The 16,591-nt window shown below is 43.7% G+C and overlaps 1 long non-coding RNA gene across 2 annotated transcripts in view; it reads right to left on the bottom strand.

Moving 5' to 3' along the window:
* Positions 1-16,591, bottom strand: part of LOC115093678 — a 32,925-nt gene that overhangs the window by 14,735 nt on the left and 1,599 nt on the right. The window contains exon 2 of one of the 2 annotated variants that reach the window (XR_003857376.1): positions 3,869-3,968. This is a non-coding gene — a long non-coding RNA (uncharacterized LOC115093678). Of the gene's footprint in view, positions 1-3,868; positions 3,974-16,591 lie in introns of both variants that reach the window. The other variant, XR_003857377.1, reaches the window with a different exon arrangement.

The raw sequence follows: 16,591 nt of genomic DNA, 5'->3' as shown, positions 1-16,591 counted from the left end.
GTGGAACATTTAATGCATGTGTTTGGGTTCGCTATATTTCCCTTCTAAGCTTTGCTGGGCCAAAAACCTATTCTATACAGAATCTTAACATATGATTTTCTTAGGTCCACACTCATTACCGCTTTATGCATGCGGGACATACATGCATAAAGGTCATCCTCATCAAGAATGATCTATAAATCCGATCACCATATTTCGGCCAGTAAGCGAAAGACCTTATAATTCGAATTTTCCTGAAAGTTATAGTAAATACATTCTTCCTAAAAAGATGTAACAACTGCTAATCTCCCACTGGTAAGTTCACTCTCACATGGAGTATGTAAAGCAGAGATACAACTTCTTAGTTGCAAGAACATTAAATGATCTGGTGTGAAATCCAGGTTCCCCTTCAGAGGTTTACAATATGATTTACACCATGGTAGACCTGTGAAGGATCTAATATACTTCCACCCTTGCCTAGGGGAATGAAAAATAATAGAATCCAGAATATGCACCGGGAGCTTATTATTTCTAGTATATAAAATATATCACAAACTCAGTGGAAAAGGCAAATTGGTCTTCTATTTTAATTAACTGATTATTTGATAATCCTGTAATCCAGTCCCTTACATAGCACATAATACATGCTAAATTATAGTATTGAATATTAGCAAACCCCATTCCTCCTTCCAATTTGGGAGTGATTAATCTAGCTATTAGCATTGCTAATATTAGTATTGCTCTCTTGCCCTTCCAGAAAAATTTAGAACAAAGAGTATAGATGAATTTTAAATCTTTTTTTAAAAGCATACTTGGGATCATTTGTAGTACATAGATTAATTTTGGAATTAATGCCATCTTCACAAAAGCAATTTGCCCTGACAAAGATAATGGTAAATTTATCCAACTTGAGAGTTTCCTTTTAAATTCTTGTATTATTGGATAAATGTTTTGTTTATACCATTCCTTAACCTTACCATGAATATTTATGCCCAAACACTTAATTATACCTTCTGCCCACTTTAGTGGGAAACTTGTCCATCTTGATTTTAATAATCCTTCAACAACTATTGCCTCTGACTTGGTTAAGTTCAATTTTAATCCAGAGAAACTCCCAAATTCTTCAATAGTAGTCAAATGTTGTGGCAGTGACTCCCTAGCTCGCGTTAATGTCATCAATATGTCATCTGCAAAAAGCATTAGTTTCCATTCCGATTGACCAATTATCTCCCCCTTAACATTTTCATCCTGTTTTACACAAATTATCAAGGGTTCTAAAGTGAGAATAAAAAGTAAGGGGGATAGCGGATATCCTTGTCTGGTTCCTCTCTTTATCTGAAAAATGTCAAAAGAGGAACCATTTTTGCTTATAAATGCTTTGGGGCTCTGTATAATAAACGTATCCATTCATAAATTTGCCCACCAAAACCAAAATGAATCAAAATAAAATTTTAAAAAATCCCAGGAGACCCTATCGAACACCTTTTCTGCATCAAAGCCAATGACAATAGGAATAACATAGCCAAAGGTCCTACAGGCATCTAAGGACAGTATCAATGTCCGAATATTGCCGGATGATTTCCTGCCATAAACAAAAACTTTGTTCTGGTGATATCACTTTGGGCATAGCCAATTTTAATCTACTGGCAATAATTTTTGCATAGATTTTTATATCTTGGTTTAAGAGAGATGTAGGCCAGTAAGAGGCTGGATTTATAGGATCTTTTCCCAATTTAGGTAAAACCGATATTGCTGCCAGCTTCATCGATTCTGGCATTTCTCTTTTGTCAATCATATTATTAAACAATTCTTTTAATGGTAAAATTAAGTTGGTTTTAAGAATCTTAGTGTACATTGCTAGAAGCCCATCAGGTCCCAGTGATTTATAGTTTTGTAGCTCTTGAACAACCTGCTCAATTTTTGGCACTTATTTGTAAATTTAGTTTCAATAATACTTCCGCAAGCACCTGTGGGCAGGCCAGACCAGACATAAAGGTATCTGTATTCACCAGATTAGCTGGCTCAGCAACATATAATTTTTGATAAAATGTTTTAAATACCTCGCCTATTTCCCAGGTTGAATTTACTTTATGCCCCTGATCATTCTTGATTCCTCCTATATACTTTTTCTTCCTTTGTGCTTTAGCCAAATTAGCCAGCATTTTTCCAGATTTATTGCCAAATTGAAAGAGATTATGTTTATATACAAATAACAAATGAAAGGATTTCTGATGGAGTTATTCATTTAGTAGCTTTTGCACCATTTAAAATTTTCCTACCCACTCCACTGTTCCTAATTGAATCACCTGTGTTTTGCAATAATTCACCTGTTTTTCTAAGTCTAATATATCATGGGAGGCTGCATAGCTAATAATTTCCCCCTAAGAACTGCCTTAGAGGTTTTCCAAAAGAGAATTAGGTCATCCTTATATATATCATTATCCACTTCAAATCATTTCCATTTTTCCTGAAGGAAAATGTGGAATTCTGGGTCATTGCTCAACCACATTGGCATGCGCCATTTAAAGCCTTGGTTAGCATCTGAGTGACCAATGAGGAGACACTCCATTGGGGAGTGATCAGAGATAATTAGGCTCCCTATAGATGTCTTGCCAACCTGGTTAAACAATTCCTCTGACACTAGAATATAATAAATCCTTGACAAAGAAAGGTGAGCCTTTGCATGAGTACAGTCCCTCTCTTAGAGATACAGTACTCTCCATATGTCTATATCTTTGAGCCTGTAGCATAGAAAGGGCACGCTTTTGTCCTGACCCAGTTTATGGAACTTAGCATTCGTATTCTTGTCCAGTCTGGAGTCTTCTATACAGTTTAGATCACCTCCTAATTTTAATGGGATTGATCCCATGCCTACTATAGTTTGACTTGCTGTGTAAAAAAGTGATGGTCATATTGGTTAGGAGCATAGATGGATGCAAGTAGAACCGTCTGCCCATGCAACTGAGCCTTACCCAAGACAAATCTGCCCTCTTTGTCTGTCTGTGTGCTTTCCATGTTGAAAGCCACATTCTTGTGTATTAATATTGCCACTTCATTTTTTTTTAACGTACCTGAGGAGTAGAAAACATATCTACACCATCGTTTATGCAGTTTTTTATGTTCCTGTCCTTTCATATGGGTTTCATGCAAGAAAACCATATTACCCCACAATCTATGTAAATAAGTCATTACTTTCTCTTGTTTTATTGGCAACCCCAGCCTTGCTACATTCCAGAGATAAAATGCCTCTATTACATTTCCTATTTCTTTCTTAAATTTGCTACATCCCAGCCTATGAGCAAATTCTTTGTAGCGCCACAACACCCCATCTTTACTTCCCAGTACCTGCCCTTAATTGGTACCTGCCCTTAATGGAGCCCTTTTACCTGGTATCATAGAAATTCCTCTCATGAACCCCCTTCACCCTTCCTCCCTCAAACTGTCCCCTACATTGATAATATTGCTCTTCACAGAACATGAGGTATGGAATAACGTGAATTAGGGAAACCCCCTCCAAACAACAGGACACAACAAAAACTTCCCTGCCTCCACTCCTCACAATACAACACTCCTTTCCCCCAACCAAAATTACATCATTCAGCTGTGCTAAGAAAGGAAGGTGAAGTATAATTTTATATACTCCCAGGGTGATCTAAAGATAAATCTCTTCAAAGTTTCCAATTTAATCCAGCCACTCACACACCTGCGAGGGAGAGCAGCCTGGCACATCAAAAATAAATGTCAACTCAAACAGCTTTCAGATTTCTTTTTGCTTAAAATCATAAGGTACTAGTGCGTATCGAGATAATCTTCCCAGAAGGACCAGATTGCCTCCACCCTAAGGCAGACACCTCCGGCGTGGCCACCTGTTATCTATATAGGAACTCACCGAAGCAACATTTCTCTCATCAGGCTGGAGCATACCAGTTACATCACTTTATTTCCTTTTCTTGCTCTCCAACTGAAATCCTCCTTCCGCAGAAAGTCACCTGTGCTTATTACCATAAAGACAAAAATATTTTCTCAGACCAAATTAGCATGAGTGTATGCAACAACTGAACATGCAAATCAATTCGATAAAGATCTTCGTTGACTCTGTATGGTCAAAAACCTGCTTCTTTCCATTGTGCCATATGCGAAGTTTTGCCAGGAATTGTAATGAGACCTTTATTTGCTTTTGAATCAGTATCGCGCATAGGGGATTGAAAGCCTTGTGTTTCAGTGACACTTTGGGTGAATAATTATGAGACAGGCGAACCAGGTGTTCTAGGAATTGCAGCCATTTTGTCCTCTATTGCTTTCAATTTTTCTTTTTCTTTCTTACTCCTTTACCAGGCATAATCCCCAGAGACTTAGTCATGTATTGATCTATAGACACATATACAGCTCACCATGATCTGACAGTCAAAACTGCTAACAGGTGACACTGGATTCAGTCGATTCTGGGGGGATGGCACTCATGAGACCCAGGATCAGCAACTGCCCAAGATCACCACATCACGTGACCTTTATTTTATTTTCCTTAATTTACTCTGGCCTGATATAGTAAATATGAGCTATATTTTATTTATTTATATTGATTTATATTCCGTTTTTCAGGCACTTAAAAGCAAACTGTGTTCAGTAAAAAACTGAGTTAGTACCCGATGCAGTAAGCTAATGGTATTGGGTGTTTTAAAAAAAACATGCTAACTCAAAACTGTGCACAGAAGATGTGATTTGTGTGCATAAAATACAATTTATGCACAGAAAACATGATTTATACATAGAAAATGTTTGTGCACATAAATAATGTCTTCTGTGCATAAAATAAGATTTATGCTTACAAAACACAATTTATGTGCATAAAAAATGTATGTACAAATCATATTTACTGCACATAAAACTTCCTTTAAGTGCAGAAAACTTGATTTGCGCCCAAATTAGAACATAAGAAATGTCATACTGAGTTACCAAGTATCCATCAAGACCAGCATCCTTTCTCCGTTAGTGGCCAATCTAAGTGTCAAGTACCTGGCAGGATCCCAAAGAACAGATCCAGTCCTTCTTGCTCATAACCAGAGCCAAGCAATGATCTTCCCAAGTCTACTTGGCTAATAATGGTTTATGGACTTTTCTCCAGGAACTTGTCCAACCCCTTTTTGAATCCAGCTTGTTAACTGCTTTCATCATATCCTCTGGCAACAAAGTCCACAGTTTAATTGTGCACTGAGTGAAAAAATACATTCTCTGATTTGTTTTAAATGTGCCACCTATTATCTTCATGGGGTGGTGACCCCTAGTCCTAGTACTATTTGAAAGGGTAAATAAATGTTCCCTATTTTCTTATTCCACCCATTATTTTATAAACCACTATCATATCAAGTATTATATTCTTGACGGCAAATGTTAAAATGTAATAAATAAATAAACTCTACCACAAACTACTAACACTTAGTAGTCTAACACTTAGACGACTAAAACCTTTCTTATCCCCAGATGACTTCAGAACTGTCCTACAACTTCTCATTTTCTCCAAGCTTGACTACTGCAACTCCTTATTATTCGGCTTACCACTCTCCATAATCCGTCCCCTCCAAATCCTACAGAACTCAGCAACCAGAATCCTAACAGGAACAAAAAAACACGAACATATAATTCCAATCCTCATATCTCTACACTGGCTCCCAATAAAATATCGCATCAATTACAAAATTCTGACCATACTACACAAACTAATCCATGGAGACCAAACGAACTGGTTAGGCTCCACGATCAAACCCCATACACCACAACAAAACCTCTGCTCAACCAACAAGGGCCTCCTGAAAATTCCACCTATCCAATCGACCCAACTAAATTCAACTTGTAAAAGAGCCCTATCCATCGGATAGGCACACTCTGGAACACCCTCCCAACCGAACTAAGAACACAACCTAACTTAAAAACCTTCAAGAAGGCCTTGAAAACCTGGATATTCAACAAAGTCTACCAAAACACTCACTGACTACCACACATCCCCCCCCCCACTATATACCACAATAGCAACCATTTCTATGTCCATCTCTCTCACCATATGTGAACCTATTAACCTACCCCTCCCATCCATATGAACCTTGTGAACTTCCCCTATACCACCTCCTACAACCACATGAAAAATGTATAACTAACCCAAAAAATGTATAACTAACATTAATTTTGCTATAATTGTATTGCTATATTGTATTGCTGTATTGCTATATTGTAATATGTAATTATGATCATATTGTCAATGCTAACTCATTAACATACTATATTACTTCGAATCTTGTAAACCGTTATGATGGCGAAACCGAATGACGGTATATAAAACTCGATAAATAAAATAAAATAAATAAATAAATAAAATAATCTCTCCTTTAGGCTGTCTCTTCTCCAGGATAAAGAGCCCTAACCTGTTTAGCCTCATCTCCTAGGGAAACCGTTCCATTTCTTTTATCATTTACTTGCCCTTTTCTGTACCTTTTCTAGCTCTGCTTTATCTTTTTTTGAGATGGGGTGACCAGAACTGCACACAATATTCAAAGAGTTTTATGCACATAAATTTTGAGTACAAGACTCCCGAACTATGAGCTTCTCATTTAGTCCTATAGACTAACATTGGCCCAGCTCTTTCCAGTGTTAAGAAACCACGAGTTAAGCCTACACACCTCTCTGCATCAAACAAAAATAGCTAATGCCTTCATTAACATGGAATGTAAATGGAGGAGCATTAATTTGTGCACAGTTTTACGCTGGTGTGTAGGCACATGTGTTGCATGCAGAACTGCTTGATGCATGGATAGTAAAGTCTGTGCACAAAACATATGAGCATAGCTCTGCACACCTTATTACAGGGGGGCCTCTACTGATAAACTATTACTGATAAAAGTTGTTTGAACATTATAAATTTGTGACTGTATGCTCAAACTCTTTTACATTTATATGAGAGGGGAGTCAATAATTAAGAAGAATTTAAACTGATTTTGATGCTATGCTTAAATTCACCTCAATTATGGACTCCCTCTCATAAATTACTTATAAAAATTAATAAAGATTAATATAAAAAACAGGTTGTTAAAAATGTTTTTTTCTTCATGTTATCTAACAGCTGAATGAACTTTCACGTTTCATTCTTTCTTTTCATAATTTTGTTCAAAAAGCAAAAAATAGTTTAAACGTGTCCAATTTTCTCCCATAGAGAGCAATGGGAGCTGCTTGGCTGTAGCAGCATTCTGGCCTTGCCCTTTGCAGAGGCAGGAGCAAATAATATATATACGTATATATATATTTGGATTTGAATAAAAAGTACATATGTATTTGGTGAACAGAGGTCTGTGGACTGAGTGGAGGAAATTCTTTTTCAAGCTATGGTAATTTTTTTTTGTTTGTTTTTTCTGCTCAATATTTCTAACATTTCTGCTTTTACAAGAATTAGGATTTGTGTTTTATTCATTATTCACTCTCTGGAGCCAAAAAGAGTTTTGGTGAATCAAACCTAGAGATTTTATTTGGAAAAATAAAAAAACTAAAAAAAATCATGAAGCAGAGGTACCCTTTTGATATTGTTCTTAGTTCAGTATTTGTACTACATATGTCAGCACAGCTTTACACTCTGAGAGTAAGCAATCAAGTGTTCTTTTAGCAAAATATTAATAAAATCTAGCTGACATTGGTTGAAAATTCAGTGAAGGCTATGTTAAATTGGACGCATTGAGCACTCTCTCTCCCCAGGCTGACCCCACCACTCTTTGCCACCCCTCCCCATCTCGACCCCAGCACTTGTCCCCCACACCCTCACCTCAGCCTGACTCTAGCTTACTTCAACTCCCCAAACCTCTGATTTTTCCCACCCAGCCTGACTCCAACACACTCCTATCCCCCTCTTCACCCCGACCTCAGAACTCTATTTACCCCTCCTCAGTACATTCTGTCCCCCTCCCATCAGCACTGACCTGGATATTTGCCACCCCCCCAGTCTGAACCTAGCACTCTCAGCCCACCTGCCTGTTCTCTCCTGCCCAACCTAATCCAGGCAGTCTTGCTCCTTTCCTCCTCCTACCCATTTGTTTGCTTCCCTCTGGCCCCATGGCTCTCTTTTCTAGGCCGCAGATCAATCTGGCTCCCTCAGGTCCTGCAGCTTTGTTTCCCTGCAGCCCTGTCAAAAGCCCTCATGTCTGCAGGAGTCTTGTAGTGGGGCATATGCATATACGCTCTGAGCCATCCATGCAGTTCAGCGAGTATGCACATAGGTTCTGAGCAACAGGCATAAGTTCCAAGCTGTGCAGTATACTCCTCAGCAGCCAGTGGGGTGCACATGTTTGCTGGTGCATATATGCATGCCCAACCTTGTGGAGGAAGGGGATCGCAACTTGTAAGATGATTTGAGCCTGTCAATGAAGAGAATCCTAACATTCTGCTGATGGATGGGAATCAGTAAAGGGATGGGTGAATCAAGCCTGCAGAGGTAAGCTGGCTAAGGAGGAGTGAACAGGAACCTGCTGGGGAGTGGAGGAATGGGAAGAGGAACTGGGAGGGGAACAGAGAAGAACAAGTTAGAGGGAAATGGAGAGCAGAGCAGGCTAAAGAGATGTAGGGATTGAAGCTGGGAGAGGGGTATTAAACTCCCTCCCCCCCCAAATATAAAATTCAAAGTATGGCCATAAAGGAAGGGGAGAATTAAGTGCGAAGAAGATGTAAGAAGGGAAAGGAGAAAAGATGGGGAGGAGAGGAGAGCAATGGGGTTGAGAGAGTGAGGCTGGGGGAAAGAGACTGTGGTGTTGAAGGACTGCTGGGGAGGAATGGAGCAGGAGGGAGGAGAATATTGGGGATGAGCTGTGATTGGGGAGAAGATTCCTTTAGCTTTAAAAAAAATATGATGTCATTAATGGAAAAGCAAGTTTGCTTACTGTAAAGGGTGTTTCCGTAGATAGCAGGATGAATTAGCCATGCTGTCATGGGAACTGTCAATCAGGCCCGGGAGGCGGAGCTTCAAAGTGATGTCAGAGCTTTGCTCTGAGGCTGCGTGTGAGTTCCCGCGCTGGAATTGACTCTCCTCAGTCTGTGATTAAGCAAGCGAGGTCGTAAGGCGGAGTCGACTGTTCAGGGAGGTGGGTGGGTCAGCATGGCTAATTCATCCTGCTATCTATGGAAACAGCATTTACGGTAAGCAAACTTGCTTTTTCCCATCGATAGCAGGGCTGAATTAGCCATGCTGTCATGGGAGTCCTAAGCTCCACATCACACTGAAGGAAATGTTATTAGTCTCCGATACCTTTGAAGTGTGATGAAACCATGAGTGACAGTCGACTCAGTTACTCTGTGGATAAGGTTTGTAGAAGAATTCTTCCCAGTTTAGCATCTTCAGTGGTCTGTTGATCCAGACATTAATGGGAAGTGAAAGTATGAAGAGATGCCCACGTAGCAGCCTTGCAGATGTCCAGTGGCGCTACGTGTCGAAGGTGAGCTAGGAAAGTTGCTACTGCACGTGTTTGATGAGCTGTGGGCTGAGAAGACAGCTTGCACGGTCGCTTTTCGTAACAGAATTGTATACACTGGGTTATCCAGCTAGAGATCCTATGCTTAGCTACTGGAAGGCACAGAGCATTGGGATTGAAGGAGACAAAGAGCTGTGAAGGTCTGTTCTGCGAGTTGGTTCGTTGTTTTATAGTACGCCAATGCTCTTTTACAGTCCAAGGTGTGCAATAATTTCTCCCGTTCATTGCAATGAGGCTTTGGACAAAACGTTGGGAGCTCAATGGACTGGTTGAGGTGGAATTGGGAGATAACTTTCGGCAAAAAAGTTGGATGAGTTCGTAGAAGGACCTTGTGGTGGAAAAATTGGAGATACAGGCTATAATGTACCAATGTCTGCAACTCACTTATGCGTCGGGTCGACGTAACCGCTGTTAAGAATACTACTTTCCAAGTGAGGTATTTAATATGCGCCAAATCCATCAGCTCAAATGGTGGTAAAATTAATTGTTCTAGAACCAAATTGAGATTCCAGGGTACTGGAGGCTTAGAGATTGGTGGACGAAGATGAAGGAGACCTTGCATGAATCTAGAAATGGGCGGGTGTAATGAAAATCGGTTGACCGTCAAAGAGTCTATGGTAGGCAGCAATGGCACTTAGGTGAACCCTGACTGAGGCAGTGGAAAACCTGCGGTATACAAGGTGTGTAAATAGTCTAATAACTTGTTTGGAGCACAGGTGAGCAGATCTAAACCCTTGGAACCGCATCATGTCGCATATCTCTGCCACTTGAATTGATAACTGCATCTGGTGGATGGTTTCCGGGATTCTAACATTATGTCCTGGACTGTGATGGAGAAACCCTGTTCAAAGAAAAAAGACCCGTTCAACCTCCAAGCTGTTAGATGCAGGGATGAGTGGAGCGGGTGGAGCAGGGTTCCCTGCTCTTATGACAGGAGGGCTTCGCATTGCGGTAGGCGCAGCGGTGCATCTGCTGATAGTTGCAGCAGATGTGTGTACCATGGCTGTCGAGGCCATGCAGGTGCTACCAGAATTAGTTGAGCCCCGTCCTGCATGCATTTTTGTAGAGTACGTGTGATGAGCGGAATCGGTGGAAACATATACATCAGCGGTTCTGTCCATGGTATGAGAAAAGCATCCTGGGCATCCCTGCAGGGACTGGGCCACCCAGAGCAAAAAACGGGCCACCTTCCAGTTGAGTTTGGTGGCAAAGAGGTCTATCGAGGGTCTTCCGCACTTGTGGAAGAGAGTTTCCACCACCTCGTGATGGAGGGACCATTCGTGTGGGTGAAATACTCAACTCAATTTGTCCGCTTGAGTGTTGGCAATGCAGGGTAGGTAAGTTGTCTGTAAGTGAATGGAGTGACTGTTGGCCCAGTTGAAAATGGTGAGGGCCTCTTTGCATAGTATCCAAGAGCCCGATCCTCCTTGTTTGTTGATGTAGAACATGGCTACTTGATTGTCTGTATACACTATTACCCGGTGACCTTGGAGGTGAGCAACAAAGGTTCTGAGGGCGTATCGTATCGCTTGTAGTTCCAGGAAATTAATTTGATAGGACTGCTCCTGTCTGGTCCATTGACCTTGAGTTTGCAGGTGGTTGAGATGCACTCCCCATCCCTTGCGGGAGGCATCCGCAGTGAGTACTGCATTGTGCGGGAGCAGGAGAAATGGGGCGCCCTTGGTGAGTGTTGAGCGTTGTAGCCACCAGTCTAGTTCTTGGACCATGCCCTTCGTCAAGCGTAGTTTGTATGTCAATGGCTGTGAATGTTGTTTCCATTGTCTCTTGAGATCCCACTGAATCTGTCGCATATGGAGACGTGTATTGGACACTACGTGAATTGATGCCGCCATATGCCCTAGGACGGTTAACACCTGACAGGCGGATGGGAATGGGGTTAGCTTGAGACAACGGAAAAGGTTGAGCATGGTGGACCATCTGTCCTGCGGCAGGAATACTCTGTATTTGACTGTGTTCAGGCAGGTCCCTATGAATTGAAGTTGCTGAGACGCTTGCAGGTGGGATTTCTGGTAGTTGACTACTAGGCCCAATTTGGTGAGGCAATTGATTGTGTTGTGGAGGTGTTGGTAAAGTGTGCGTTGGGTGGAAGCCACAATTAGCCAATTGTCAAGATACGGAAATATTATTATGCCCTGCTGTCTGAGAAACGCCACCACCATTGCCATGCACTTGGTGAACACACGGGGTGCTGTTGAGAGACCAAAGGGGAGTACCTTGTATTGGAAGTGCTGGCTGTTGCCTTGGAAAGATAGGTATTGCCAGAAGGAAGGATGCATTGGAATATGAGTGTATGCATCTTTGAGGTCTATCGAACACATCCATGCATTGGGTTGGATCAGCGGTAAGATGGCTTTTAGTGATATCAGCTTGAATTTTTCTTTGGCAATGTATTTGTTGAGGTCTCGGAGATCCAGGATGGGACGGAGAACTCCGATTTCTTGGGTATGAGGAAACAGGGGGAGTAGAACCCTGTGTTCTGATGAGATGGCGGAATGCATTGAATTGCCTTTTGCTGTAACAGGGTAGAAGCTTCTCTTTCCAAGAGGGTAAGATTGGTCTTGGAGGGAGCTGAGGTAGAGAGGGAAAAGGGATTCTGTAGCCGAGACGAACAACGTCCAGTACCCACTGATCCGTCGTGATGGCTCGCCAATGTTGGATGTGCTTCTGTATGCCCCCTGCTAACACCTTCTCTGATGGTGGCGTGGGTGCAGTTAAAAAGACTGGGCTAGTTTATTGGAGGTTGTCGGTTGCTGAGCCTGTTGGCGTTGTGGCCGGGGGCGACCCCTTTGAATTTGTGAAGTCTGTTTCTGTGGCTGAACCTGAGGTTCGTAAGGTGCAGGTCTGTACGACGCATACGGGCGGTATGCTCTCCGTTGGAAAGCCTGCCTCCTAGGGGGAGCATAAAATCTGCGTGGCGAGGAGTACGGATGTGGGACGGTGAGCAATTGGGCCGCCACTGACTGTTCTTTAAGTTGGGCTATGGTCTCCTGGAATCTGGTACCAAACAAATTGTTTCCCTTACAGGGTAAGTTAGACAATTTGTCGTGTATGTCGTCCCTGATGGAACTTACTCAAAGCCAGGCCAAACGTCGTGCTGTGATCGACGCTGCTGAGGTACGCGAGGAGGCCTCAAATCCCTCATATACTGTCCACAAGAGATGCCTGGAGGCCTCCTCCATGTCTCGGATGAGGTCCGGGTTCTCAGAAGTGGGTTCCGAAACTTGGAACATGTCCTTCACACGTTGGACCAACTCGTAGATGTACTGTACTATATAAAATTGGTGATAGTTGATCCTAGTTGCCAGAATTGAAGACTGAAAAGCTCGTTTCGCAAAGTCATCCAAGGATCTCAGATCCCATCCCGGGGGTGCTGCAGAGTGAAGTTTGGACTTTTTGGCCTTCGCCATGGCGGACTCCACGACGATGGAAACATGTGGTAATTGAGGGGTAGCATAATACGGGGACGGTTGCATCTTATATTTGAGGTCCATCTTCCGAGACACAGCAGGGAGTGTGAAGGGTGTCTCCCAGGATTTTTCTAGAACCGAATTGAGTACCTCATGTGCGGGTACAGCGGTGGGTTCTGATGGTAGGTCAAAAATCTTTAAGAGGCCAAGGGTGTCCGCCCTCAGGTCCGGCACCTTCTGGATTTGTATGTTCAGTATCTTACCCATCTTATTCAAAAACTTTGGATATGTTAAGTCCTCCAGTGGGGAGTAAGGTTCCGCAGGTCCCTCGCCCGGATCAGAGGGGAGGAATCCGAGGATGTCATAGGGGCCACTGGAGAGACTGGTCTAATGATGGGTTCTGGTGTGGGTAGCACCCCTGGTGATGGCGGGGATTGGGCCCTCGGAGGCGGCGACCTGGATTTTGAGGGCGATTTGTGAGTGGAGGGACGTGGAGAATGTCCATCTCCGCTCGGCACGGAACCTGGCATATGGAAAGAAGCTTGCATGATCTCATAGAAGCCCGAGAGAGCCATGGACAAATTAAAGAAGGCCTCCTTTGTTTGGGGAGGCATCGGAGGGCGAGGTGAAGCCGAGGGGCGTCCCGATGGTACCACCGCTTTAAGGATGTCCAAGTCTGGCAGTGGTGAGAGATTACGGGTCACCCGGGCAGTCTTTGATAATTTTCGTTTTTTCAAGAAGGGCTCCTGTAGCACATCCCCTGCAGACCTGTGGTGCGACGCAGAGGAGAGGTCTGAGAAAACCTGGAGGGATGGCGAGGAAGATCCCGAGGAGACAGATGTAACATGTTGTTGTGCCTCGCTCTTGGACGGGGACGACGACTCGGAGCAGCTGGGGTGTGCAGTAGTCGGCGTCCCCTGTGGTTTCCCTGTGGGCTGCGTCGTTCTGTAAGCGGATTTCAGTCCCGGCATCGATGCTTGCGTCGCTGGCGCCGGGAGCAGATGTATGGGAGACATCCTGTGTTTTCTCCAGTGCTCCTGCGTCAATATGCGCCGCGGGTGTGTCGATGATCTTTCTGCCAGTGTCGTTGACGCATGCTTCCTTTTCTCGTGCGTCTTCGTGGCGGGCGCCGTCTTCGAGGGTCGCTTCTGCATCGGCGTTGTGTGTCATTATACTAGATGCGCCGTGCGTCAGTGTTGATGCGGCAGTGCCGTGCGTCGGCGCAGATGAAGATGCGCTCTGTCTCGGTGCCGATGAGGGTGGGCTTTGCGTCTGTGCCAATGTGGATGCGCCGTGCGTCTGCACCGATGAGGCATTTGGCGACGCTGGCGCACCATGTGGCTTGATCGAAGCCTCGGTTTGCGGTGCAGGTCTTTTGGCCGTCTGGCTCACAGACGCCGCTGACGCATCACGACTGTGGCGGTTGGCGTGTTTTTGGTCTCGTGAGAAATGCGCTCTCTCACCAGCACCCTGGGTCACAAGTTTTGGGGCTGCCCCAAATTCCAGAACTTCTGGTGTGCAGTTGTGGCTTACATTCTCCAAGTGACTAAAGTACAGATACTGGCTCAGTCACACATTCTTCTTTTCGACCACCTGCGGGGAGTCGCGTTGGGTCAGAGGTACAACCGGCTGTGGATTCGAAAAGTTTTACTCTTAGCTAAGAAATCCATCCTCCACACTTGGGTAGGGGCCGACCTGCCCAATTTGAGATTTTGGAAAAATCAAATCCACCTTTTATGCTTGTCTGAGAAGGTGGCAGAATGCATAGATATTGCCCACAAACCTCAGACTTTCCTCCTCATTTGGAACGCCTATATCGAATTGCTACCCCACAGAGCACGCAGCTTAATATTAAACGACATGTCCACACCCCCTGCTTTCTAAATCCTTCTGTTTTTCTGTTTTAACTATGCTCTATCCTTAGTATGGCCTATGGGGAGGGGGGGGGGGGGGGAAGTTCAGGAGTCAACTGCTTTACAGGGGGAGGCTGAGAAGAACACATCAGCCTCTTCTCAATGTTCTTTGCTCTGAGCTGAGCTTGTTATACAGGGGGCGGAGGGGGAGGTTTAGGCATTGGGACTTGCTATGTTTCTAGTGTTCATCTGTTGTCACCATCACCCATGTACCCACTTATGTTTGATGCATTGTTTGTGATGTGACATGATTGGTTCTATGTGAAAACTAATAAAGATACTTAAACATAAAACTAAGAGCTGAAGGGTAAATGGCAGGGCACTTTCCCCCTCAGATGGGCAGAGGGCTCCTTCTGTTACCTAGGGGTGCTAATAGCTTTAGATCTAACCAAACTTTACGAGTTGAATCTAACACCACTAATCTGTCACTCTCAAGATGAAGGACTCATCTTTGGCAGGGTGCAATAATGCTTATAAAATGATTTTATTCCCTAAGTGGCTGTATCTACCTGCTGTATCTTTTACAGACTCTTCCATTACACCTTCGACCCACTGACCTCTGTGCCCTGGATAGAACTCTGTTATCTTATCTGTGGGCTGGGAAAAAAAGCTAGAATACCTCTATGCCGCTTAAAGGAACCTCAGGACCGTGGGGGCTTGGGCCTCCCTGATCTCCAACTGTACAATTTGGCCTGTCTCTTACGCATTGTACGCGATTGGGTTTACGATGGATCCACTTATACTAACACGGAGTACGACTGCACTCTTTTTCATAATCTAGACCTCAGATAATTGCTACAGGCGGCATCCCCGGTGCTGCCTTCATGGATGCGTACCCACCCATTACTGGCGCCTATATGTCATGCCTGGAGGGTCTTGTTAACTGACCTCCGGCTCCCTAGTCAATGTTCTCCTTTCTTACCTACCCAGGGGAATTTGGCTTTTACCCCAGGGATTACTCCAAGGGCATTTCGGGATTGGAAGGGCAAGGGGCTGGCACAATTACAACACCCATTGTATCATTCTCTCTTTTGACGTTCTGCAACGGCAGTACGACCTTGGCACCCTAGATATGTTTCCCTTCCTACATTATGTTGCTTCTTTGCTGTGGGAGGCCCTATCCTCACAAATGGTTTATAAGCTGGATGATTTTTTTTCAGGTGGGGCGGCAACGGCTTTCGCTGTCTTACTACAAGAAGACAATGCAGACAATAAGACCGAAATGGGCGCTTGACTCCCTCTTATCTAGATGGCAGGGGGATGGGGGATCCCTGTTTCTCTGAAGGGGCTTTCTAATTGCTTTGCAGAGATAAACTCTATCTCCTCGAATGGTTATCTCCGAGAGATGCATTATAAATTCCTACACCGTGCATATATATCCCAGGTGGTTGCCCATAAAGCCTGGCTGATGGAGGACCCCAACTGCCCTCGATGCCAGGAAGCCAAAGGTACTTTTTCACACTCATTTTGGTTTTCTACTGCAGTTTTATCCTTTTGGCAGCGGGTTAATAATTATATAGGTACGCTGCTTAACTGTTGCCTCCCTTTGCGCCCTGAGTTTCTCCTTTTCTATATGGACCTCAAGACACACATACTGGGGAAGACTCGATGGTGCTTGGCCCGCAAATTGCTAGCCCAGGCCAAACGTTCTATCCTACTGAGTTGGAGATCGAAAGAGTCCCCTCTTTTTGGCAATGGCACAATGCGGTTCATGAGATGTTGCAGATGGAAACCCTAGCAGCGCGAAATTCCCCTAACACAAGGACCCACTTCTTAC

This window comes from Rhinatrema bivittatum, chromosome 6, assembly GCF_901001135.1.
Source record: "Rhinatrema bivittatum chromosome 6, aRhiBiv1.1, whole genome shotgun sequence".
NCBI lineage: Eukaryota > Metazoa > Chordata > Amphibia > Gymnophiona > Rhinatrematidae > Rhinatrema > Rhinatrema bivittatum.
The sequence above is the reverse complement of the archived record's forward strand: the minus strand, read 5'-3'. Positions and strand labels throughout refer to the sequence as shown.